Genomic DNA, 26,919 nt, shown 5'->3' with positions numbered 1-26,919 from the left:
TAAGAAGAGAAAGCATTGGAGCACACTCTCAATTTACTGATTCCAGCAGCCCCTTCCCCCTATCAATTACTCTGTAAAAAATGAATGGTTCCATTGTGCACTAGGTACTGCTAAAGGGAGAGAAAGGGCAGTTGGCACTGCTGCCTTCTGAAACTAATCAGTCAATCAATTAACAGTATTTACTGAGCACTTACTCTGGGCAGAGCACTGAACTAAGCACTTGGGAGAGTACAAGAGATTAGTCAACATGATTCCTACCTTCAAGGAGTTTAAAATGTAGCGGTAGAGAGAGATACTAAAATACATTACAGGTAGGAAGAAGCAACTGAGTTTAAATATATGTATATAAGTGTTGTGAGGGGAAGTACATAAGTGCTTTGGGGGTGAAGACTCAAAGTGCAGAGGTGAGAGTGGAGTGCTGGGGGGCAGATAGGGTGGGGAGATGTGAGATTAGTCAGGGAAGACTTTCTGGAGAAGATGTGATTTTAGTAATAATAATAATAGCAATAATGATAATTATGACATTTGTTAACGGCTTACTATGTGCCAGGCACTGTACTAAGCTCTGAGGCAGATACAAGAAAATGGGTTGGATACAGTCCCTGTCCCAAGTGGGGCTCACAGGCTCAATCCCCATTTACAGATGAGGTAAATGAGGCACAGAGAAGTGAGATGACTTGCCCAAGGTCACACAGCAGACAAGTGGCAGAGCCGACATTAGAACCCATGACCTTCTGACTCCGAGACCCATGCTCGATCCACTACATCATGGGGCGACCAGTGGTCTGCCAGCTATGAAGGGGAAGGGCCTTCCAGGTGGGAAGGAAGAAGTGAATGAACACAGTGAGAAAGAGAGAGAGAGAGAGAGAGAGAAGAGTGAGGCATAGTGAGTAAGTGGGCAGAATGGCTCAGGTGTCATGATACCATTTGATCAAAGGAGTGGCCAGGTTGTGCTTTTACTGGGCATTCCTCGCACTGTTAATCAAAGTATCAAGAAACAGAGTGAATTCATCAAGAGGCTTCCCCTGTGGAGGCTATGACAAAACTCTCTGAGAGACTCCTGTGGCTTGCTATCCCCAGAGAGTCTGCAGTACAAAGAGCTCGATCAATCCCTCGGATGCAGATCAGCAACACCGAATCCTAGGAGGGGCCTCAGTGTCCAGCCCCCTGCCTCCAGGCAGGGAACCCCCTAATTATGGTAGTAGCAATAATTACGGTATTTGTTAATCAATCAATCAATCAATCATATTTATTGAGCACTTACTGTGTGCAGAGCACTGTACTAAGCACTTGGGAAGTACAAATTGGTAACATATAGAGACAGTCCCTACTCAACAGTGGGCTCACAGTCTAAAAGGGGGAGACAAAACCAAACATACTACAAAATAAAATAGAATAGATATGTACAAGTAAAATAAATAAATAAATAAATAGAGGAATAAGTATGTACAAACATATATACATATAGTTAAGTGCTTACTATGGGATGGACACCAGCAAATCGGGTTGGACGCAGTCCCCCGTCCCACGTGGGGTTTACAATCTCAAACCCCATTTTACAGATGAGGGAACTGAGGGCCCAGAGAAGTAAAGTGACTTGCCCAAGGTCATACAGCAGACAAGTGGCAGATCCAGAATTAGCACCCATGACCTTCTGAGTCCCAGGCCCATGCTCTACCCACTGTGCCATGCCTAAATCAAGCCCTCATCTCTCTTTCCCTACCAGCTCTCAACTGAAGTGCTGATAAGCACTGAAATCAATCAATCAATCAATCAATCGTATTTATTGAGCGCTTACTATGTGCAGAGCACTGTACTAAGCGCTTGGGAAGTACAAATTGGCATCACATAGAGACAGTCCCTACCCAACAGTGGGCTCACAGTCTAAAAGGGGGAGACAGAGAACAGAACCAAACATACCAACAAAATAAAATAAGTAGGATAGAAATGTACAAGTAAAATAAATAAATAAATAAATAATGGTCAAAAATGGTCAAAACATGGGCACTGAACAGAAGAAAGGGAAGAAATGGGTTTGGAGAATCCTCAAGCTGAGACATCAGTTGATGAAAAATCAAGAACCATACATTCCAAATTTACACACTTCAGTCCTAAAATACATATGCACTTATCTCCCAGAATATGAAGAAACACAATCTAGCATTTACAGCACCCCACCCTTTTCTTCCTCTAAGAAAATGAAAAAGACTGTTCAATAAATTCCTTGTTTCCTTTTCTTCTGGCTCTCATTTCTCATTCTCTTTTTTTAGCACTAATTTTCTTTTTAACCTTCTGTCTGCAGTGTCTATATTTAGAAACCGGGCATTGTAACCCAAAATATGATACTTCACATTCACCGGTGCTTCCGGCTTCTCTAGTGATCTAATGCTATTGTTGCCACCATCCTTCCCTCCTGCCCCATTCCCTGCCCCTTTTCCAACTGACCCTCAATCATGCTTTATGCTGAACACTATCTTTTCCAAAGCTTTCTCTCTACTTACACTTCGCTCTGTCTCTACTTCATTTGGCCTCTGTTCTTTACATGTTCAAATGTAATTAGGAGGATTTAATTAGGAGATGGGATAGCCATCTCCATTCTTCATTTGCTTCACTCACTTTCCCCATCTTCACTGGTGACTCTGGGGATTTGATTTAAGTTTAAAAGAACGGATTTTCTTTTTTCAAAAAATCTTTTGGAAAGTCAGACATGGGCAATTAAAGTCCAATTATACATCAAATTATATATAATCCCTTGCCTATTCTCCTTCCTTCAAAGAAAGATGAGGACCACACTTAGAATCTGAGTTTTTAATGGAGGGTTGAGGTCGCAGACCAGGGAAAGAGTGAGAATCCGATTGTCAGGAGACCCAGGTCCAGTTCTGTTTAGGTGGGTAAACTAAACTTCCCTGGGCCTCAGTTTCCTTATTTGTAAAATGGAGATAAGATACCAGCCCTACCTCCCACCCTCTGGCTGTGAGCCTTGTGTGGGACAAGGACTTTGTCCTATCTGATTATTTTGTATTTAGTTAGAGCATTACACATAGTATGCACTCAATAAATGCCATAAATACGATAATAATAATAATTGTGGTTTCTGTTAAGCCCTTGCTATGGGCCAAACCCTGAACTAAGTGCAAGGATAGATCATGATAATTGAGTCAGATATAGTCCCTACAACACACAGGGCTAACAGCCTAAGTATTATGGAGAATAGTTATTGTATCCTCCTTTTACAGATGAAGAAACTGAGGCATATAGCAGATAGTTGACCTGCCCAAGGTCACCCAGCAGACAAGCAAGTACTATCACCTGGATTAAAACCCAGGACCTCTGACCCTCAGGACCGAGCTCTTTCCACTAGGTTTCACTGCTTCTCAAGGTTATCCTGCAAATGTGAGGCATTTTGCAACATTCAACATGCCCTGGCAGGAACACTGAATCCAAACCCAAGCCTAACCTAAAGCATTAGGTTTGAAAAGTGAAGGTGGCTAGAAACAAATAAGGAAAGCAATACTTCTTTCCTGGATCAGAGTAATGACGAAAATTCCCCCGCCCGCCCCCTTCCCAGGGATGAAACTATTTGCCCTACCCTGCTTCACAGGGTCATCAAAGGATAAATAGGACTATTACTGTGAAAGCACTTTAGAAAACAATTGTATCTATTGAGTGCTTACAGTATGCAGAGCACTATATTAAGCGCTTGGGAGAGAACAATGTAACAGAGTTGGTAGGTACATTCCCTGCCCACAGTGAGCTAAGAGTCTATATACACTCAAGGAATCATTAGTAGTAGGAAAAAAAAATAAACTGCTCCTTGCCCAAGAAAAAAATCAAGTTCCAGGGAACACGTTCATTTAAAGTAATTATTTGAGCAGAGCCTTCTTCTGATTACAGGGTTCAAAGCTTTAATCCCCAAATCAGGCCACCATGGCACAACAGAACCTGCTAGAGGGTTATATCTGTTGCCAACTTGTACTTCCCAAGCGCTTAGTACAGTGCTCTGCACACAGTAAGTGCTCAATAAATACGATTGATTGATTGATTGATTGATTGGATTTCTCAGGGCTGAGCCACACAACAAGTAGAGTTGGCTACTTGCCCACAAACTACCCACGTCCTAGTCATAGTCAAAGTCAAGGTTCAGTCTACCAAGAGCAAATCGAAATTTACTTCAACACAGCTTTGGTGAGTGGGATACGTGTGTAGAATGAGTGACAGGAGGATATCCAAACAGCCACGTGGGCAGCTGAAATAAGACGACAGCACCTAGGTGGGACAGAGGAAATGTTTTCAGGATGAAGGATTGTAACTTCTGACGAGATGCCACGACCTCTAGATACTGGAAGACAATTGTGACAGACAGCTCAGTCAAGCACGCTGCCATCTAGAAAGGAGTGTCTCCTTTTGCACAGAAGCTCTGCGGGAACTGAGAGACAAAGGAGCAAAACTAAAAGCAACACAAGCTCTGCAAACAATAAACAGTGGGTGCTCATTATAATTCTGTTATAATTATAACAATTTAAGAAGTGTCCATTTTTTTCCTCGTTATTCTGTTTTGGGACACCTGCTACTCCTCAGCTTCCAGAAACATGTTCATCCCTTACAAATTGACTGATAGCTTATTGAACAACCCTACGCTTCATGACGAAGGTGTCTCTCATCAAGAATAATGTAAATTCATAACATTAACAGCATCCTTTTTGGCATTAGCTCCAGGATTGGCTGGGAAGAGTGGTGAGAAGGTGTTCAGGCACTATGGGGAAATCATTTTCAAAGCCCCAGTGGGGAGACAGAAAGGAATAGCTACTTGATTGCCAGGTGGAGTCACCCATCACCACTGTACTTATAATGAAGTAAAAATTGGCTGCCTTATTGTGCAAACCCTCTGACTCAATATAAAAAACATTAATGTAGTTATTTTACTCATCTATAATTGATTGAGAACACAATTCTGGGTAACTTTTTTATGAAAATGGAGTATCCAACTGTGGTGCAGGAACCAATCTCCAACTGACAATGTTCTTTCTATGAGGAATTGCTTCTGACTTGCAAACCCAATTGGTGACTGAACATTGTGTCCTAAAACCATGGGTGCCTGTAGTTATATTTTGAAATCTACCAATCCTCCTTCTCTGCTTTCAAAGATCTCCTAAAAACTCACTCCTCCCAAGAGGCATCTCTCTACCAGTCCTCCAGTCTTCCTGGTCCTGCCATGTTATCAGCCACCTTAGCCTTCATGTAGCTATCTGTTTATTTATGATATAATTATAGCTCTGCTTGCACTATGTCATTTGGATATAATTCTACAGAAGAGTTTGGGAACATTCTTTCCATAACAGAAGTTGGTTCTGAAATTATCCGCTCCACAATCTGGGTGCAGATAGATTTTGTATAGATAGGAATGGTTGGGCAACTGTGCACGGAGCCAGTCGAAACTTGATGTAGCTACATTTCCCAGCCTCTGCCTCAATCTCACCCAACTGTATAGTACTTAAACAGATTACTTTACACCTTTACCACTAATTGCTACTTTACAGTACTAAATACTATACAGTTGCAAAAACCACAAAGACATTCAAAGAGTACTGTCTCACAATACAGTAAGGTATTGGCTGCTAAGTGTATGAATACCACACTTTGGTTGTTGTGACACACATCTTTTTTGTTTGTTTTACAACTTGACAGTATTTAATACTGTATTGAAGCAGAAGCAATTTGAGCAGAAGAGTTTACATTCTTGCCTCTCTTTGTTTGCAAAATAACAATGAGTGGCAAGGAAGTAAAGTATGTTGCTTGTTGAGGACATAATATAATATGTACAAATGTCAGTCATGGAGATGCCTCAGTCAGCTACTTGCTAAAACATTAAGATCAACTGCTACTAAAATATAACTTCCCCATAACCCAAGTTTCTTAAAAAAAAATCCCACTACCACTTCATAGCCAAAATAACTATCTCTTTAGTTGCTTGTTTTTGTTTTTATCATTTATATTTCTGCTTACTCTTATTTTCCTGTGGGTTATTTGGCTATTTGTGTCTGCTTTGTCTCCTTCATTAGACCATAAGCTCTCCTAGGGAGGGACCATTTCTTTTATTTATACTCTTAAGTTCCCAAACACCTAGCTTGTATGATGATCAATATGTGCTCTTGAGGATGATAACGATTTTCTAAAGTAAAACATTTTGAAAAATAAAACATTCTCAACACAGAAAATGTCTTCAGAAATTCTTTTTGGTCTAGCACAGCAGGCAAGGAACATAAGAACCTAGGAAATGAAATCCAGACCAATAGTCCTCCAGTCGACAGTAGTCTGTCTCTGATGGTGACACCACAAAAACGTTGGAGGATGCTAAAACTCTCCAATCACATATTTAAAGATGGACCACCTAACATCCCTGAGTTTAGCCTTTTTCTAATGGTACTTATTAAGCACTTACTGTGTCTCAAGCACTGTTCTATGTGCTGGGGTAGATGCAAATTTATCAGGTTAGACACAGTCCCTATCTCACATGGGGCTCACAGTTTAAGTTGGAAGGAGGAGGATTTAATCCCCATTTTACTAGATGAGGTAACTGAGCACCCCACCACCATATGTTGCTGGAGTTGGTTAACAACAATTCTGTCTGTCCTCTGCACACACCATTCATGATTTGGGTAAACTTCAGTCAGGTCCCCTCAGCCTTCATCTCTCCATAATGAAGAATTCTGATCTTTTCAGGTAATTTCCATATGGAAATGGGGCTGCAGTTCCCTTTAAGCACCCTGGGGCAATGGAATATAGGCAAGGCTCAAAAGAAAGCCTAGCTCAAAATAGTTCTCATCCCACTCCTCTAGTTAATGTCTCTGAGAGGCAGAATACCCAACCGAGATAAACTGTGTACGTTCAGCAGCATGTTATGCTGTGTGTATTCGGGACTTTCTATAGTCCAAGGTACTGTCATTTGCTCGCCCCCAGAGCCTGCCCATAAAATGCCCACGGATGAATTAAGCAGCAGCACCGGCTGACAATGTGAGTGGCATATTGGTTCAGAGTCTAAAGTGGAAGATTTCCAGAAAAAAAGCAGAAGGAAACAAGAGAAGGAGCTTTGGCTGCTACAATAGAGTAGTGAGGAGGTGACTGATTCTCAAAATGGATATGAAAACAGCCAAGGGAAAGCTCTTAATGGGATCTGGACACCTGGTTGAACAGTCCAATGAGAAAGGCACTGCTAATGACAAACTACAGTCAGTAGAGCATTCAGGGACTAGGGAAATGCTATGCTCGTTAGTTGGACATCAGCATGGGAAAATTCTAAACAGCTATTTAGAGGAATCAAATAGGAAAGAAAACAGCTAGATTAATGACAATGAACAGAGTTTCTGGCATACAGAATCTGGCTTAATTAACCTAAAGTAATTATTTAGGGATATCACTGTCATAGCCATCAAGCGGGAGACATTTGCTCTCCCGTAGAATTGGGTGGATTTCAGAACAGAGTCACTGAAATGCTGGGCTTTTAACCTGGGGTGACTGAATAGTAAAGGATTTTTTTTTTCTTCAAGGGACAGGTGAAGACACGCAAGACGAGGGAAATGGTGAAAATGATCACTGCTGATGTCATTTTTGCTCTTGGATCAAGGTGGCATTGTAAAACGAGAAACAAGAACTCTCTCCATTTGTTTTCTCAAAATGAAACAGAATTGCATCTCAATAGGGCAGACCAAGTGCTAAAAGACAGGGGTGTTGGCGTTCCACTGACTCATATTTTTCCCTCAAAATATCATTATTGCTGTAGTGACAGTACTAAAGTTAGTTCTGCTGTTAGTTCAGAGGAAACAGAGGGAAAGAAAACATGGCTCGACGTCTGGAGACCAAGGTTCTTGTCCTGGTTCTGCCTCCAGGTAGCTAGAGTGGGCACATATGATACAGACACTTGCCAATAGACAACAACTCTGCCCATCTACTCACTGTACCCTGTGCTCCACAGGGGAGTCTGGACCATTGGCGGGGCCCACCACTAATTCATCTCTCTGCTCAGGTTGTCAGCATCAGGGCTGAGAATTCATCATCAGAGTTACCCGCTAAAGGCACTTTTCCAGTTGCTAATTCCCAAAGCCCTTCCTCTAAAAACATCAACTTATTTTAGGTTGTCCAAAATCATAAGGAGTCGGAAACATTCTGACTCAGGACAGAATATAAGCTCCTCCATTAGATTGTAAGCTCCTTAAGGACAGGAATGTCCTGTCTGTTGTACTTGCCCAAGCTCTTAGGCCTTTCCAGACTGAGCCCCGTCCTTCCTCTCCCCCTCCTCCCCCTCCCCCCGGCTTACCTCCTTCCCCTCCCCACAGCACCTGTATATATGTTTGTACATATTTATTACTCCATTTATTTTATTTGCACATATTTATTCTATTTATTTTATTTTGTTCATATGTTTTGTTTTATTGTCTGTCTCCCCCTTCTAGACTGTGAGCCCGCTGTTGGGTAGGGACCGTCTGTTGCCAACTTGTACTTCCCAAGTGCTTAGTACAGTGCTCTGCACACAGTAAGCACTCAATAAATACGACTGCATGAATGAATGAATGAACAATGCTCTGTACACAGTCAGCACTCAATGAATAACACTGATGGATTGAAATACCATTCTTGAGTAATCATTTCATACAATTGGCCTGGGATAGGTAATGTGTGATAGCCATGACCTCCTCTGAGACCTTTTGTAACATTCCCACTTAGCCCCCAGAAACAGATCTGAGTGGCGAAAATCTAAATTGCTCTGGGAAGGGGAGGAGTGGGTTTGGCGGGTCAGGCCCAGCTGGGTGGAGAGGCAGAAGGGTCCAGCTAGGCTGGAAGCAGTGGTTAGTGAGGCCCCAGAAGCGTTCCCAGGCTTCCATTGGAAATCCCAACTCCCACTGTGAATACATGCATCTACCAATGACATTGTTTCTTTTTTCTATTGGTATTTGTTAAGCACTTATTATTCGCCACATACTGTACTAAGTCCTAGGGTAGATACAAGCTAATCAGGTTGGACACAGTCCCTGTCCCAGATGGGGCTCACAGTCTTAATCTCCATTTTATAGATGAGGTAACTGAGGCCCAGAGGAGTGAAGCGTCTTGCCCAAGGTTACAGAGCAGACGAGTTGGGGAGCCAGGATTAGAAGCCAGGTCCTTGTTCTATCTACTGGGCCATGGTGCTTCTTACGTGCAATGGTTGCAGCCTAAATTCAATGCTTAGGCTCACTCTGGAGCAAGGTTCAGAATTGCCTAGGAAAGGGCTCTAAAGGAGAATTTCCATCGAGAAGGAGAAAATGCAGTATGATCTGGTTGCCACTTAAGCAATGCTTAGATCCTTGAGAGATAGAGGACAACAAATGTAAAAGACCCCAAATGTGTTTGGAACCACAACGCCATTTTTAAAAAACTCATCTTGTGCTTACCGGCCACGGAGGGGGCTCTAGGGAAGCCTAACCTTACCTTAGAAATGCTGTAATTAGCCTTCTGGGAGTCTAATGCAGAGCAATTCAAATGATAAAGCTCTTCGAAGATTAAAGTTACTAAAGCAGGTTGAGAAATATCAGCTTTTTTAATGTGCGGAGGAACAAGTGACTAAGAAAAGACTTCAAAGAATTGTCAATAGCAATATTAATGAGAATGGAAAATACACTTTAGCGGGAGAAGATGAAAAGGAAAAGTAGCATGATTAAAGCACCAAAGAAGTTAAAAGTGGAGGAGAAAAGGTTTTAAATGTTTCATGCTGCAAATTAAACATTCGGAAAAACTCATCCTGAAAAGAAGCCATCACAGTTTGCAAGGGAAACAGCAAATTCTGGGCAGTATAAAAGGTATGGGGGAGGGACAGCACAATTAAAACAAAACAAAACAAAACAAAACAGTAATACTGTGATTCAGGACTCTCTTGCGGTCTTGGATCCTGGTGAGTTAGATTACATTAGCTTTTACCAGCAGGTGTCAGACCTGACATTGTAATTGCTTTCCTTCCCGAGTTCGGCTGCATGATAATGAACAGAAGAAGAATTTGAGAGTAATTGAAAAAATTGAAAAAAAAAACAGGGATCCAAAAGGGGATAGCTCTCATCGCATATTTAATGACTTTTGCATGAATCCAGACCAGTGATCCCAGCAACCTAGAAAACTTACAGGAAAACCAGGACTGTCAACTGGGTATTTTCTGGATGGGGCTTTTGGCTGTTACTACTATTAATCAATCAATGGCATTTTTTGAGTGCTAACTGTGTGAAAAGCACTGTACTAAACATCTGGCAGAGCACAGTACCACCACCACTACAAATAATAATTAGGTATTTGTTAAATGCTTTCTATGTGCCAAGCCCTGTATTAAGTGCTGGGGTACATACAATCTGATCAGACCTATCGCACAGGGGGCTCACAGGCTCGTGGGAAGGAAGAACAGGAATCGATGAGGAAACAGAGGCACAGAAAAGTTAAATGATTTGCCCAATGTCACAGAGCAGGCAAGTGACTGAGTCACTTGAGAAGCAGTGAGGCCTAGTAGACAGAGCACGGGCCTGGGAATCAGAAGGATGTAGGTTCTAATTCCAGCTCCTCCGCTTGTATGCTGTGTGACCTTGGTCAAGTCACTTAACTCCTCTATGCTTCTATTACCTCATCCGTAAAATGGGGATTAATACTGCGAGTCCCATTTGGGACAGAGACTGTGTCCCTAATTAGCTTTTATCTACCCCAGCGCGTACTACAGTGCCTGGCCCACAGTAGGCACTTAACAAATACTTAAAAAAAAAAGGCAGGATTAGAACCCAGGCCTCCTGGCTCCCAGGCCTGTACTCTTTCTCTTGGGCCATGCTGTCAAACATGAAATGGGATTTGCCACCACAGGATAAAGAGAGGAGACAGGCTTCAGCCATTTCTTCTGATTATACCAGGAGAAACCTAATCAGGATCCTCCGGAGAGAAAAATGGGTCGGAGAACTGAGACCTCTCGTTAAAATCAGAAGGAATGAAGCAGCCCCAGATCTACTACCCCAGAAGTAAAGGAAGCCAGAGTGCAGGCTGGATATCAGATAGTTGCAGCAGGAGGCCTATAGTCTCCACCCTTTTCAGAGAGCAACACCAGGCTAAGCTATTAGGGTGCTAGGCCTTGATTTCTTCTCTACATCTCTCACATTCTCATCGTTAAAACTGCCTGTCGGAAAGAGTTACGATCTTCCTGGCATTTCTGGTTACCGGTGCTAGGGTTTGAAAGCTTTGGATTATATGTTCCTACAGTACTGTTACATCTGTGTTTGCTGTAATTTATGCCACCTGCTGCCTTGGTTATTTACTTCTAGAAAGTTGTTTTAGTTGTATTTTGGGTGAAAAATCCAACCAAAGCAGAGCTAGAGCGTAGCTAGCTATAATTCTCGGGGAAGGGAAGTTAGGTCAGAAGGAAGGGAGGACAGGCAAGCAACCAAGACCCTGGGATCAGTCCCCAAATCCAGGAATATCCCAACCCCATGGGGCCAAATCCTCCATTTCCTCTGAAAATGGAAATTCACTGTTTATGAATCTTTATTTGTATTTGCCTATGCTCTCTGATTAGTAAATCAGTCAATCAATGATTCATTTATTGAGCTTGAGCACCCTCTCGTTGCAGAGGATTGTACCAAGACCTTGGGAAGTGACAAGGAATGTGATGCTAACCCTGGCCCGGAGAGGTTATCATTCTCCATCCCCCCATCTTACCTCCTTCCCTTCCCCACAGCACCTGTATATATGTATATATGTTTGTACATATTTATTACTCTATTTATTTATTTTACCTGTACATATCTATTCTATTTATTTTATTTTGTTAGTATGTTTGGTTTTGTTCTCTGTCTCCCCCTTTTAGACTGTGAGCCCACTGTTGGGTAGGGACTGTCTCTATATGTTGCCAACTTGGACTTCCCAAGCGCTTAGTACAGTGCTCTGCACACAGTAAGCGCTCAATAAATACGATTGATTGATTGATTGCACTGTTCAAATTGCTACCGCCCTGGTTCAGACACCAGGAATCAAGGCTTTAAACACAGGTTACCAGGAGTATGAAGTGGTGACCTTGGCGGTGACTTTTCTCCTAGCAAAACCAAATGGAGAGCCAGCTGATGAGCCTCTTTCTCCTTCCAGATATGCAATTAACAGCTGGGCTGCAGGCCAAGGGAGATCTTGTCACACCTGTCATACCCAACACTCCCCGTCTACTTGCCCCTTCCATTCAACTGAGCAGCACCTAAAGAGTTCCTGGGTCTCAGGCCACTAATGCCACCCAGATTTATGGGATTTCAATGAAGCAGCAAGGACTAGTGGGCAGAGCACAGGCTTGGCACTCAGAGGACCTGGGTCCTAATTCCAGCCCTGCCAACTGCTTGCTGTGTGACCTTGGGCAAATCACTTAAGTGCTCTGTGCCTCAGTTTCCTCAACTGTAAAGTGGGGATTAAATATTTGTTTTCCCTCCTATTTATATTGTGGGCCCTATACAGGGCAGAGACTGCAACCAACCTGATTAACTTCTATCTACCCCAGCACGTAGAACGGTATTTGACACAGAAGAAGCACTTAACAAATATCTCCTCATTTTGAGGTGGGTCAGGGGCAACCAGGGTGGGATTGTGGCATTTAAGGCAGTAACAAGATGGAGGAAGGATAAATGGTCATCAAGAAAAGCCCCAGTTCTGTTTGTCATCCAAACGCCATACCACGCAGTTAGCACAAAAGGTTTGCAATGTTCCCTGTCAGGAATATTCAAAATGGCAATTTGCTTCTGTCAATCTCAACACAAATTAGAAATGACCTTCAGCTCTCATGTTTAGGCCTGGTTTAGCATACAATGAAGAGTAATTCAGAAAAACAGCGAATTCTGTGAAACTATCAGATTTCGGGAGGGAGGCCATTTATCCACAATAACCATAATAATCCTCTGATTAATATAGCACCTTGCAGCAATCACTGTTATCTGTCCAAATAGCTCAAAGTGTTTTCAAGACTGTGATTTGTGTATATAATTCTATCTATTTTGCTGGTATTGACACCTGTCTACTTGTTTTGTTTCGCTGTCTGTCTCCCCCTTCTAGTCTGTGAGCCCGTTGTTGGGTAGGGACTGGTCTCTACATGTTGCCGAATTGAACTTTCAAAGCACTTAGTACAGTGCTCTGCACACAGTAAGTGCTCAATAAATACGATTGAATGAATGAATTTCATCCCCAGAGTCTTCTTGATGGGATATGAGTGGGAAGGAATGGGAATGACTCACAGTTTTGCAGGTGGAGGAACTAAGGCTCAGAGTGATTAAGAGATTTGCCTCAAGTCCAGCAGTTGTTTGATAGAACCAGGTCTCCTGATTCAAACCACTAGGCAATTCTCCCTCCATGAACCTTCCACTCTACAAGTTTAGGTGATGTGGGGAGAAGGTTGCTTATTTCATTTATCTGTAGGATTATGGCCCCTTCTCTTCAAGCCCCACGCAAGTGAGATGCACTCCAGAGAAATTTCGAGACCTATTCCCACCAAAGAGAAAAGCTGCAAAATTGCTGACCTTTGGCAGGTGGGCAGGCCTAAAAATTATTGGCTGTGGGCCTGCTATCCCCTTTCAGACTATCCACGAACAAGAGCACAATATGCGATCCCAACTCATAGCCACAGGATGGGGATTTGAGGAGTGTGAGCATTGCTGGGGGAAGTGGACTGGCCTCTGGGAGTAGAGTGTTGTTGGAGGAGTTGTTGTTGTTGTTGTTGTTGGAGTTGTTGTTAAGGCCCTGCTGAGAGCTCACCTCCTCCAGGAGGCCTTCCCAGACTGAGCCCCTTCCTTCCTCTCCCCCTCGTCCCCCTCTCCATCCCCCCCATCTTACCTCCTTCCCTTCCCCACAGCACCTGTATATATGTATATATGGTTGTACATATTTATTACTCTATTTATTTATTTATTTTACTTGTACATATCTATCCTATTTATTTTATTTTGTTAGTATGTTTGGTTTTGTTCTCTGTCTCCCCCTTTTAGACTGTGAGCCCACTGTTGGGTAGGGACTGTCTCTATATGTTGCCAATTTGTACTTCCCAAGCACTTAGTACAGTGCTCTGCACATAGTAAGCGCTCAATAAATACGATCTATGATGATGATGATGACGGAGGAGGGCAAGGTGGTGGTGCTCGGTGCAGTGTTTGTTGGTGTTACACCGCACTGCTCCAGCCCCTCTTTCTAGGGAGCCGTGGTGGAAGCAGCTCACAGACTGGCTGATCCAACCCCACCCGCTCCAACACCTCCTCACTGTCTGCCCACTTCCACATCCCCATCCCGTCTAAGCCTGACCAATGTGCCATCTGTGTGAAGGAGATGACAGTGACCTACTTTTCCCTTGTCCATGCCTCCTTCCGGCTCACACCAATCAGAATCAATCAATCAATCAATCGTATTTATTGAGCGCTTACTATGTGCAGAGCACTGTACTAAGCGCTTGGGAAGTACAAATTGGCATCACATAGAGACAGTCCCTACCCAACAGTGGGCTCACAGTCTAGAAGGGTGAGACAGAGAACAGAACCAAACATACCAACAAAATAAAATAAGTAGGATAGAAATGTACAAGTAAAATAAATAAATAAATAAATAAATAGAGTAATAAATAAGTACAACCATATATACATATATACAGGTGCTGTGGGGAAGGGAAGGAGGTAAGACGGGGGGATGGAGAGGGGGACGAGGGGGAGAGGAAAGAAGGGGCTCAGTCTGGGAAGGCCTCCTGGAGGAGGTGAGCTCTCAGCAGGGCCTAATGAATGCTGCTCAATGAATTCTCAGCTCTCAGAATGGCCCAACATGGGGCCTGGTTTTGACCCGAGTCCATGCGGGGCTCTAGGAAGGGGACATACCAGAAGGGGAAGGATTAGTATTGGGTAGGGCCAACGCAAACCAAGTTAGCCAAATAAAAATGTTGTGGGATAATCTCAAAATAAACGTGCATGGCTATCCAGAACCTAAAGATTTGAAGCCTTACAGGCCTAACACTTTCAAATACCCCTTCAAAAACCCTTCTAAAAAAGCACCTCCCTTATGAATTAACACTCTCTAACTCCATGAATCCAAGCACTAGAATTCCTCCTGGGCCTTTTCCTTCCATCTGCAAATCAGTGAACGTGTTTCTGATGTTTGTGATTTTAGGAGGTTTTTTTTTTCCTGCATGATTCTGTAATGTGTAGTTTATGGCTACTTGCACATCTGTGTTTACGATAGGAGGGAGAGACTAGACATATCCCATCACCAGTAAGACCCGAAGCTCATTTGTTTTCACAGTAGTGGCAATAAGTATGCATGTGGTGTGTCCACGTCTCCCTCATTAGATTGGCAGCTCCTCATTGCCAAGCACCGCATATCTTATTCTTCCTTTGTCCCTGGTCCACAGCACCTCACACAGAGCTCTGCACTCACTGGATGTTCAATACTGACTTTGCCTGTCTGGATAGGGACTTTGACTGGCTCAGAAGTACAGACCTAACTATTGTATTGTGAAAACAAATCTGAACCACTAAGCTTGTTAACTGCAAAAGGATAAAAATTCACAGGGCGAGCTGTCGTGCCAAATGAGAATTTTCCAAACTCTCCAATACTAAGCAAGAGAAATCCACTTGCAGATGTTGTTAATGTATCACACGGCGTGTTAGGACAGAGTGGTGCTGCCAAGATTTTGATTTTGGCTGGGTTTGTAAGTACTTACTAATTCTCCTCTGGCTGCAAGTTGACGGTTAAAGCTGGGACAGCCCAAGACCTCGTGATTGTTTGCACATCCAATTCTCCAATATCTGTGGCTTTGAGAGGCAGGGAAAATTCCAAACTTTCATTTTGGTTCATGCGTCAATCCACCAAACCTTTTCCAGAACTGCATGCAAGGATTCATATAACAGGTTAGTTGGAGTTTCCTTGCTCCTTTATTTCCCCCACTGCTAGGGAAGAGGGGCTAACAAGGAGTGAAACTGTCTAAAGATATTCAGCAACAGAGAATCAATCAATCAATCAATCAATCATATTTATTGAGCGCTTACTGTGTGCACAGCACTGTACTAAGCGCTTGGGAAGTACAAGTTGGCAACATATAGAGATAGTCCCTACCCAACGGTGGGCTCACAGTCTAAAAGAAGCCAGGAGGTGCGGTGGGGAGGAGGAAGGAGTGGTAATGGAGTGGGAGTGGAGAGGCCATGATGGAGGAGGCAATGGACTTAATTTAGAGTTGACTCTAAATTACTGTAATGTACTCTCCCCAGCACTTAACACAGTGTTCTGCACAAAGCGCTCAATAAATACTGTTGATCAGTTGATAATCTGTACTATAATCTGTACTATCTTATCTCTTCTATCTCTAATCTATTTGAATATCTGTCTCCCTAGGTAGACTGTAAACTCCTTGTGGGCAATGATTGTGCCTACTTACTCTGTTGTACTGTACTTTCCCCAGTGCTTAGTACAGTGTTCTGTACGCAGTAAGCATTCAATTAATACCAATGTTTGAATGACTCATTGGTTGATTAGATAGCATTCTCTGATGTGGGACTATTATAAAAGGACCTAGGACATACTGCAGCAGGGGACAAGGAAGGCACTCCGGGCACAAGCAGGAGAAAAACAGAAATCACAGATTCACTTGCAAATAGTTAAATTTGATAAATCATTTGTTTCCTAAAATCTGACTAGTTTGCTTCTCAATAAAGAAACGCCACATGGTACCAGGAGAGAACTGATTACAGGCTGTGGAGAGATGAGTGACGATATATCTCCAGAAAAATGGGGACTAGCTAAAGCAACCTAATAGTTTGAATTTTATGGGGAATACTGCTCAGGGTGGGAAATGATTTACAATGGAGTCTGACTTGTTCCTGAGATCAAGTGAACTAAATCGAATAGAGAAATTACAAGTTGTAATATTAATCAGTGGTATTTATTCATTCAATCTAAAGTATTTATTATTCAGGGGAGCACTCTACTAAGCGCTTGGTAGAGTACAATGATCCCGGTCATAAAGAGCTTACAATCTAGCTGCGGAGACAGACACTGAAATAAAAAAAAGATGAGGAAATAATCCAGTTTAAAGTTGTGCATATAAGGGCTATGGAAGCGTGTGAGTACCCCAGTGCTTAGGTGATGCAGATGTATAGAAATACAATAGTGAGACTATAAGGTGGTGAAACGAGAGATGAATTGGGGATGGTCTCCTGGAAGAGATGGGATTTCAAAAGGGCTTTGAAACTGGGGAGAGCTCCGGTCTGCCAGGTGTGAAGAGAGGGGAGGGTTAAGGCAGGGAGAAGGGCATGAAGAAGAGGTCAGCAGCAGGAGAGTTGAAAGAAGGGCAGGAGTGAGTAAAATGGCTAGAGAGGAACAGAGCATGTGAGCTGGGCTGGGAGGAGAGAGTGGATTAGTACGGGGGTTTCTGCTTGGAATGGAATGGGCAACCATAAGTGGCTTTTGAGGAGTGTGGAGGCATGCGAAAAATGATCATCATCACCATCATCAATCGTATTTATTGAGCGCTTACTGTGTGCAGAGCACTGTACTAAGCGCTTGGGAAGTACAAGTTGGCAACATATAGAGACAGTCCCTACCCAGCAGTGGGCTCACAGTCTAAAAGGGGGAGACAGAGAACAAAACCAAACATACTAACAAAATAAAATAAATAGAATAGATATGTATAAGTAAAATAAATAAAAAAATAAATAGAGTAATAAATATGTACAAACATATATACATATATACAGGTGCTGTGGGGAAGGGAAGGAGGTAAGATGGGGGGGGATGGAGAGGGGGATGAGGAAGGAAGGGGCTCAGTCTGGCAAGGCCTCCTGGAGGAGGTGAGCTCTCAGTAGAGCCTTGAAGGGAGGAAGAGAGCGAGCTTGGCGGATGGGCAGAGGGAGGGCATTCCAGGCCCGGGGGATGATGTGGGCCGGGGGTTGATGGCGGGACAGGCGAGAACGAGGTACAGTGAGGAGATTAGCATCAGAGGAGCGGAGGGTGCGGGCTGGGCTGTAGAAGGAGAGAAGGGAGGTGAGGTAGGAGGGGGCGAGGGGATGGACAGCCTTGAAGCCCAGGGTGAGGAGTTTCTGCCTGATGTGCAGATTGATTGGTAGCCACTGGAGATTTTTGAGGAGGGGAGTAATATGCCCAGAGAGTTTCTGGACAAAGATAATCCGGGCAGCAGCATGAAGTATGGGAATGATCTGGGCAGCAAAGTATGGATTGGAGAGGGGAGAGATTGGAGGCAGAGAGATCAGATGCAGCATTCAAGCCACAACATGACAGGTGCTTGGACCAGTGTGGGCAGCCCTTTAGATGGAAAGGAAGGGACAGATTCTGGAAATTGTGGAGGAAAAAATAACAGGATTTAGCGACAGACTGAATATGGGACTTGAAGGAGACAGAAGAGTCAAATTGGCATAGCATTTTACTAAGTTCTTGGGAGAACACAACAGAATCGAAACATAAGATTCCTAACAATCTGATGATTAACAATTTCCTTAGGGCAGAGATCACACCTTCATTGTACTCTCCTTAGCATTTGGTACACTGCACTGCACACAGTTGGCACTCAGTAAATCCTATTGATAGTTGAATATGCCTAAATATAATAAAGGAAGAAAACCTCTCATCCATTTGCTGCTTTATTCTACTGGTGACTGAAAATTTTAACTATAGTCTGGCAATCCCAAGATTTAGGCTTTCTGTTTGCTAAAGACTAAAGAGAAGATGGAAAGACATAATTTTAATGGAAAATACCAAGCAGATTATAACTTTATAACAGGTTTAACGGTGCTAAATAATTAAAGTCAAAGGTGCAATTTTGGAACTCTTGAAGATTTCTCCATGAAAGAAAATTGTGAATAGAAGGAAAATTGAGAATTTATAATAACTTTTAGAGGGAGTGGCCTGGATTTAATTAAACCCATTAAAGTATGGCAAGCTACTGAAGCTCGTTCCTTGCATATACAATTGACGGGAAACAACAATGGACAAAGTTATGGACAGAAGATAATCAGAAGAAGGTGGATCAAAGGAGAAACCACGACAATAGAAAATGGAAAAGACATTACACTGAAAAAAAATCAACCTCAAAGATGTCCTGCATTTGGAAAAATCTGTTACTGCATAAGTTTGCTACAGCAAGAGGAATAAAGAACCAAAAAAAGCGGCAGTAGTTTCAATTGATCTAAAATGACAGGCACATACCTAAGCATTTTACAGCAGATAATAAAAAAAGCAACTGCAAATTTGTAAAGAAGGACAAAGAAATAGGAAATAAAAGAATCAAAAAGAAATAGCCAGAAAGGAACATGATTTCCTACATATCACCCTGAATCTAGGAGACCCTCTATCAGTATGTTAGTAGAAAATGGGTTCACAATGGTTTTTTGTTTTTGTTTTTTTAATGGCATTTGTTAAGCGCTTACTATGTGCAGAGCACTGTTCTAAGCACTGGTTAGGACATTATTTGCAGTAGGAAAGATTCAGGTGATTACTTTTATCGACATTATCAAATTAGCCAATTGCACCCGTGAAATAGGGATGGTAAGCAAGGAAGGAAAGTCATTACCAGATTTACATGAAATTTGGAAATGGTGCTTTCCAATGTGCATGTATGAGAGAGTGAATAAACATTTAATACTGGCAGGATGACAACAAAACAGTTACAGACATTCCCAGCCTGTGGTTTGACAGCTACTCTCACAGTTTGCCTGAATTACTGAAGTATGATAAAGTTAGGTTTCCAATGGAAAAGAGGGGGAGGATATGGGTGTTGTTTGTGGGATGTGACCCCAGTCTCACTGGACCATGAGATTAAAAAAGAAAATGGATAGGTCTGCTGAAGAATAGGAAGACATTTATAACTACTACTATCAGAAGAATTAAACATATGTAAGAACAAATAGGTTTAAATTACAATTGATTGGAAGAAGAATGAAAATGTGCCATACAATGCCAGAGAGAGGAGGAGATAATGAAAGGACATGACACTTTAAGGCAAACAATGAGAATCAAAAGATCCCCTAAAAGACTTATTGAAACTACTTGAAGCCTTTGAAGTAAATGTTAATGTCAAAATATAAGATGTCAGTATTTATAATAAAGAGGGAATTGGCAGAATGATATATCTTAAGGAGGGAATATTCATGAATGAATAGGTACTAGAGCACAAGACAAAGTGAAGGACGAGGACTCAAGGAAAAGGAGAACAGAGCTAGTCACTGGTTCACTTGCAGTTAGTTCAATCCTAAAAATCAACTGTTGCATAAAACTTGATATATTACATCTAAGAAAATGTTTAGGTTGTAAGTTACTACTTTTATATTTTCCTGCCCTGTCTCCCCTAATTGCAGAATATATGCTATTTGAGCACAAGGATCATCTCTTCTCTTTTCTGGGGAACTCTTCTGCGAAACAGAACTTAATTGGAATCTACGGAAGCCCTCTGGGAGTCACCAATCTCTAACCTGCCAGAACAACTCATAACCCTTCCCTCTGCCACAACTCTTCCCAATAATGACTTTATTTGTATGTGTAATGTATTACATACTTGCATGTATGTATACATTATATCGGTATATGCCATGTGCTTGCACATAAGGACCATATATAATAATGATGGTAGTTGTTAAGCACTTACTATGTGTCAGGCACTCTACTAAGCGCTGGATATGAGCAAATGGGGTTGGACCCAGTACTGCCCTTGTCCCACGTGGGGCTCACAGTCTCAATCCCCATTTTACAGATAAGGTAACGGAGGCACAGAGAAGTGAAGTGATTTGCCCAAGATCACAGAACAGATAAGTGGCAGAACCAGGATTAGAACCCATGACCTTCTGGCTCACAGGCCCGGGCTCTATCCGCTACACCATCCTGCTTCTCTGTTCCATATACGTTCAAAGATGATACGAACAGCGAGATTTCATGCCTGTGTGGTTTGTGGCTACAAAGAGTTTCTTCCACCACATTACGGATGTCAGGGAAGTTTTCTAGCCTCTTTCCCAAATTCAGAAACTTGGAAAATATTGCTACCCAGTTCCCACGTAGCCAAGATCACACATCATGATATGGCTGGCAAGGGGAATAGGTCTGGCCTACAAATGACGAGATAAGTCTTCTTGTGGGAAAAGAACTCGGGAGATCCATCATCGGAATCTGCCTTTGGATCTGCTGGGAGGACAGCTGGGGGCAAGTGGGCTTAGCTTGAGCTGTTCCTTATTTCCTCCTGCAATTCTTGGACTAAAGGGGACTTGCAGTCATTGTGCTCTATGGCAATGCTGGAGCATGTCACATCCTCGTTCTGAGCTGATCTTGAGCAGGTGGTTAGCTCAGAATGATATTTTAACACTGCTGTGGCTATCACTCTGCCAGTTTGGCTCGAGAGAGAGAGGATAGGAAAGACAAGCTTTTAACAGTAGAAACAGTCATCTCTAAAGGGAAGTGGCATTTCTGAATCTCTCTCTCCATGGCAGTCTCCTTTAAAAAAACAAAACAAAAATCCTTCTTTTGTCCTAAGCTCCCTAAGCCTTTATATATAAATTTGTTAGTGTTTTTTTGTGGGAGGGGGTGTGTGTGTGGGTGGAAATCCTGAATGAGTCTGCCTGTGAATTGAGCTCTTCTAAAATCTGCTGAGCTTTAATCCTCTCTCCTGCAAACTGAAATCTGTCTGGAATAAGAGGGAGGGCTAGTGATGTATTCAAGCCTCTAAGGAGGCTTTATTTATTTACATATTTATTTATTTATTATGTACATATTTATTACTCTATTTATTTATTTATTTATTTTACTTGTACATTTCTATCCTATTTATTTAATTTTGTTGGTATGTTTGGTTCTGTTCTCTGTCTCCCCCTTTTAGACTGTGAGCCCACTGTTGGGTACGGACTGTCTCTATGTGTTGCCAATTTGTACTTCCCAAGCGCTTAGTACAGTGCTCTGCACATAGTAAGTGCTCAATAAATACGATTGATTGATTGATTAAGGACAGCTCACTTTAGGGTAACAGGCCTTCCCAGCTTTCTGCTTTGGAAAGCAACATGCTCTGTATCTCAACGTCTCTATTCCTGACAGCTTGAGTAGGATCCAATCAATCAATCAATCAATCGTATTTATTGAGCGCTTACTGTGTGCAGAGCACTGTACTAAGCTCTTGGGAAGTACAAGTTGTAAACTCAGACAATAAATCCAGAAACTCAGACAATACTCCCTGTTCCCAGACCAATTTCATAAAAGCAAACTCTACGAGAGGCACACACAAGGATAATATCTGCTAAAAATAGAGGGAACAAAAGCTACCCTAACAAACACCTAAATGCCAATTAGCAAATTAACCGACTATGATTAATGAGGTATTTATTCAACTGAGAAACAGGGTTTAATTATGCTGCCGCTCCCTCAGTGTTCAAAATTCATGAAAGAAACTCTGGACTCTTGGATTCAACCCCTGGCCCCAGAAAGCTCACACAACAGAAAGTAATTCCTGAGGGGAAGATGGATGAAATGTAATCGGAGCCAAAAGGCAAATTACAGGTAGAAGGAAAACCTTTGGTCTAGGCTGAAGCCCAATTTGAAGCAGTCCACTGCATCCATCCACAGAAGCAAGCGGCAGGAAAGGCCACTGGGCATAGCTTCGGAGCCAGGCTATCTGCCGATCGGAGATGTTTCTGATGCATTTCTTAATGGGGGATGGAGAAATGTAGACACTGTGTCACCCTCAACATCTCAGAAAAACACACACTCTCCGGCCCACTGGACAAATAGACCAGTGCCCCTGAGGGCAGGCCAAACTTAGCAGTGGTTAACTAGATCACTCAGCTGGTGAAACTGGTGAAAGAGGCTGGGTGGTGCAGAGTAACAAGTCCTATCAGGAGATGGAAAAACACTCTATTTAGGATAAGTGTGGATGTGAGGGTCTGGCAACCTACACCACAGAATTTTCAGGGACTCTCCATTACTCAAAGAATGATAGGGTTGGCAAAATTGACTCTGAACCAGAAAGAATGGCTTATCAATAAATATCCTGCTAATCCTACAGATGGGAGAACAAGCAATTCAGGAAGAATCATCCTAAAGAAGACTGTTGGCGGTTGAAGTCTTTTTGGGTAGACCATACCCTCTCCTCAAGATGGTCTAAAAGGGTACTCTGCCTCACATCCTCCTCCTCCTCCTCCTCATCAATCGTATTTATTGAGTGCTTACTGTGTGCAGAGCACTGTACTAAGCGCTTGGGAAGCACAAATTGGCAACATATAGAGACAGTCCCTACCCAACAGTGGGCTCACAGTCTAAAAGGGGGAGACAAAACCAAACATACTAACAAAATAAAATAAACACTAATCAAGTGTCTCCTGTGTGTGCCCTGCACTGGGCAAAGAAATAGAAGAAGACATTGTTTCTAACCTCCAAGGGGCTTCCTATCTGTTAGAAGGAGTAAGAGCAACTAGAGCCACAAATAGAATTACATGCATTAAAAACATTAATTACACAAATGCGTAACTTTCTCCAGCTGCCCAAATAGATACTTGGGTGTTAAGGAAGTGTTCGAGTGACCGGTATGGTTTGTGTGGACATCGGCATCAACTGATTGAGCCCCAAAACAAGATAGGGCAAGTTAGACTGTGAGCCCACTGTTGGGTAGGGACTGTCTCTATATGTTGCCAATTTGTATTTCCCAAGTGCTTAGTACAGTGCTCTGCACATAGTAAGCACTCAATAAATACGATTGATGATGATGATGATAATGATAGGGCACTATCCTAGGCACTGACCTGAAGTGGGCCAGGCAGGTTCAGTCTGGGAAGGTTTTTCAGAGAGTAGGTGAGTCTCTAAGCAGATTTCTGAAGGATCACTAGGAGGTGGTTTGGCAAAAAGGAATGGTAAAAGAAACCAAGGTAGGGAGATGGTAAGTGCCATTGCTGACAGGAGTGGGTGTTACGTGCAGAGCACAAGAAGTGGCATTGGCTTGCCGATGTAAAGAGCACAGCGGGAGTTGAGGTGCAGTGTGGTCAGTTACCTAATGGGGCAGGGAGACGGTGGAGTGCTTGAGTCATCAACAGCATCAGGGCATTACCCTGGAAATAGAAATCATTCACATGACTAACTCACTGATTTTCGGATTTTCTAAAGCCTATTTTCCTCAGAGGCTGAATTAATAACCAAGGGCAGGCTGGCATGTTTGGAGTCCTTCTTACAGGCCCTGCTGAGATTGATTAGGACACTCACCTCAGTTTTATTCATGAGTTGTCCAGGCTACCTGCCTCAACTGCCTCCTTTGGATGAAGGAGACCATCAGAGGCCTCCTTCAGCCCCTGGTGAAAACCAGCCTCCCCTTGTCTCTCCATCTGCATTCTGTGGCCAACCTGGAGTCCTACGAATGGACTTGGGAAGTCACACCTGCATCATTGAACATTTATGCCAAAACAGGCCACGACAATCCCAGTTTCCTCATCTATTCCAGGTGGAAAGTCATTATACTGAACCTCTAAAACGGAACAAAAACTGAGCTAACTGCACTCTATGGAGGGGGGAACGTATTTATAACAGCATTTCCCTATATTCACAGTCTGGAAGATTTTTTTGTCTGTTTGTTTGCAACCTCCTGCACATGGACAGGCCTATTATGTATTTTTTTTCAAAAAGTGTTACATGAATCAGATTATTTCCCCAAAACAGGGAATGTGGCACTTTCTATAGACCTGACAGATTACTTGCCCAAATGTTAGAGAAGCCACTGGCATATTACGAATAATTCACTATACCCATGAAGGCAGCACTAGGCTGCCGGGAGTCTGGGGGCTAATACACTTTGCTTTGCCAGGAATAATTCTAGTAGATAATACTCTCATCTCCTGAAACATATGAACGGTGAATGAATTCTCAGTCGGGCCCTAAATGAGAAGCTCAAAGGGCCAGAGTGACCCGGCCAATTCTTATTTTCCAACAGTGGAAAGAGTACAGGGTAAACACGGAACACGTTGTCAAGTGAATCCACCTCCTGATATAAATACCTCACGGATATTGAGATTGGGCCACTCTCCAAGCCTGTCATCCTTTCTTTCACAAAACTATTAGAAACAATAATAGGAAAAAAAAAGGCTCAGAAGAAGCCAATCTGTGGTGCCTACAGAATAACTGCCCCTTCCATGAATGACACAAAATGTCTATTTTTCTATGTGGCTGAAGGTTTCTGTCCTGATTGCAATCAACTTGTTTTCAAAGAAGAAAGAAAGATATAAAACCAAATCAAGCCTGATTCTGTTTTCCCCTCAATCAGCATCACTTTGCCTCTTATAGCAACTAATTAAACTCCAATTACCTCTCAATAATTGGAAGGAAAGTGTTCTCCAAGACAGGCGTGAGACTATTATCCAGGTAATTCATACCCCAAAAAAGGACCAATTTGGGTCATCCCCCTCCTCGGCTGGGCAGGCCTGCCTGACAATACTCCTTCTGCCAGTGCCCCGTGAAGTGTCCACAGCGACAAAGAAGATGGAGAGAGCTTAGTTAAAAGCTACCAGACAAATCTGGATGGGTCTCACAAGCTGGGAATTTCAATGATTTTCATTAAAATATCCAAAGTCTAGGGTGATACTGTCAGCTATTAATACCCCAAATTTTAAAATTGACACAGAGGAAGCGGCAAGATGGATTTTCAGTCATGTGAGGATTATGAAAGGGTAAGAATTAAGGTTAGGGACAGGAATATGACCAGACAGGAAATTCAGGCATTAGCAGCTCTTGGCCCCTCAATTCCAACTTCCTACGTACTTACTATGCACCAACCACTATCCTAAGCACTGGGGTAGATACAAGACAATCTGGTCAGAAACAGTCCCTGTCCCACATCGGGGGGGGAGACGGATATTTAACCCCCATTTTGTAGATGAGGAAACTGAGGCACAGCAGGCAAATGGCAGAGGCAGGATTAGAACCCAGGTCTCCTGGCTCCCAGTCCTGTTCTCTTTCCACTAGGCCAAGTTGCATCTTTCAATCAATCCTTAAGTACCTGACCTTTGGACTTTGATAAAGGAAAATTAGATTCTTTTTTCACAACAATGTCCCCTGTGCTATCATGGAGACATGGCCTGTTAAACGCTAGGAGGTTAGAAGGCCTGTTATAATGGTGTCTGTACATCGTTATTACACCAATTGTGCTTCCTGGCCAAAGGATAGGAAAACATAGTTACTATAACACAGCATGAACTGGCTCTAACACGATGCAGCCTCTGCACAGAAATTCTTTTCAAAGATTGCTTCAATTAGAATCACAAGATTGCCTGGCCACACTGCTCTTCAGCATTACACAGTGAATCACTCTGCAACTCAATCGTATTTATTGAGTGCTTACTGTCTGCAAAGCACCATACTAAGTGCTTTGTCGAGTAAAATATAACAGACTCATTCCCTGCCCAAAACGAGCCACTGTAACCCATCAGAGTGAATACTTGGGATGCAAAGGAACTTCAAATAAGGGGTCATAGAAAGTGCAAGAAATGGAAGCAAACCTGTATGCTTCCCACAGACTTCTTAAGTTTCATCCAGTGCAGCAAAAGCCGTGTCCTATTTCAATTATTTCCGAACCATCTTCTCCTAAAACCTTAATTCCCACTGAAACAATGGATAACACAGCCATTTTTTTTTATAGCCACTGGGCTATAAGAAAAGCTTATTTAAGGAGGAATGCCTGCACTACAACCTTAAAACAGCAATGGAAATGATCCCTTTTACTTTAACATCCTTTCCACTTACTATCCCAGAATTACTTTGGATTCATTTCATAAAGAAGGTAAACTATGAAACACAGAAGGAACCAAAGAAGAAAATCAAATATATACAAGACAAACAGATAAATCCTCGTGAAGATCAATGGAGCAATTCGTATGATTTATTTGGGATTCTAGGAAATTATCTCAGATGAAA

The 26,919-nt window shown here is 42.6% G+C and overlaps 1 protein-coding gene across 1 annotated transcript in view; it reads right to left on the bottom strand.

The window, feature by feature from the left end:
• Window positions 1–26,919, bottom strand: part of KCNH1 (potassium voltage-gated channel subfamily H member 1) — a 225,150-nt gene that overhangs the window by 64,412 nt on the left and 133,819 nt on the right. The window lies entirely within an intron of this gene.

The sequence above is a fragment of the Tachyglossus aculeatus genome, chromosome 19 (genome assembly GCF_015852505.1).
Source record: "Tachyglossus aculeatus isolate mTacAcu1 chromosome 19, mTacAcu1.pri, whole genome shotgun sequence".
In the NCBI taxonomy this organism is placed as follows: domain Eukaryota; kingdom Metazoa; phylum Chordata; class Mammalia; order Monotremata; family Tachyglossidae; genus Tachyglossus; species Tachyglossus aculeatus.
Note: the sequence above shows the minus strand (reverse complement) of the source record. Positions and strands in the feature narration are given on the sequence as shown.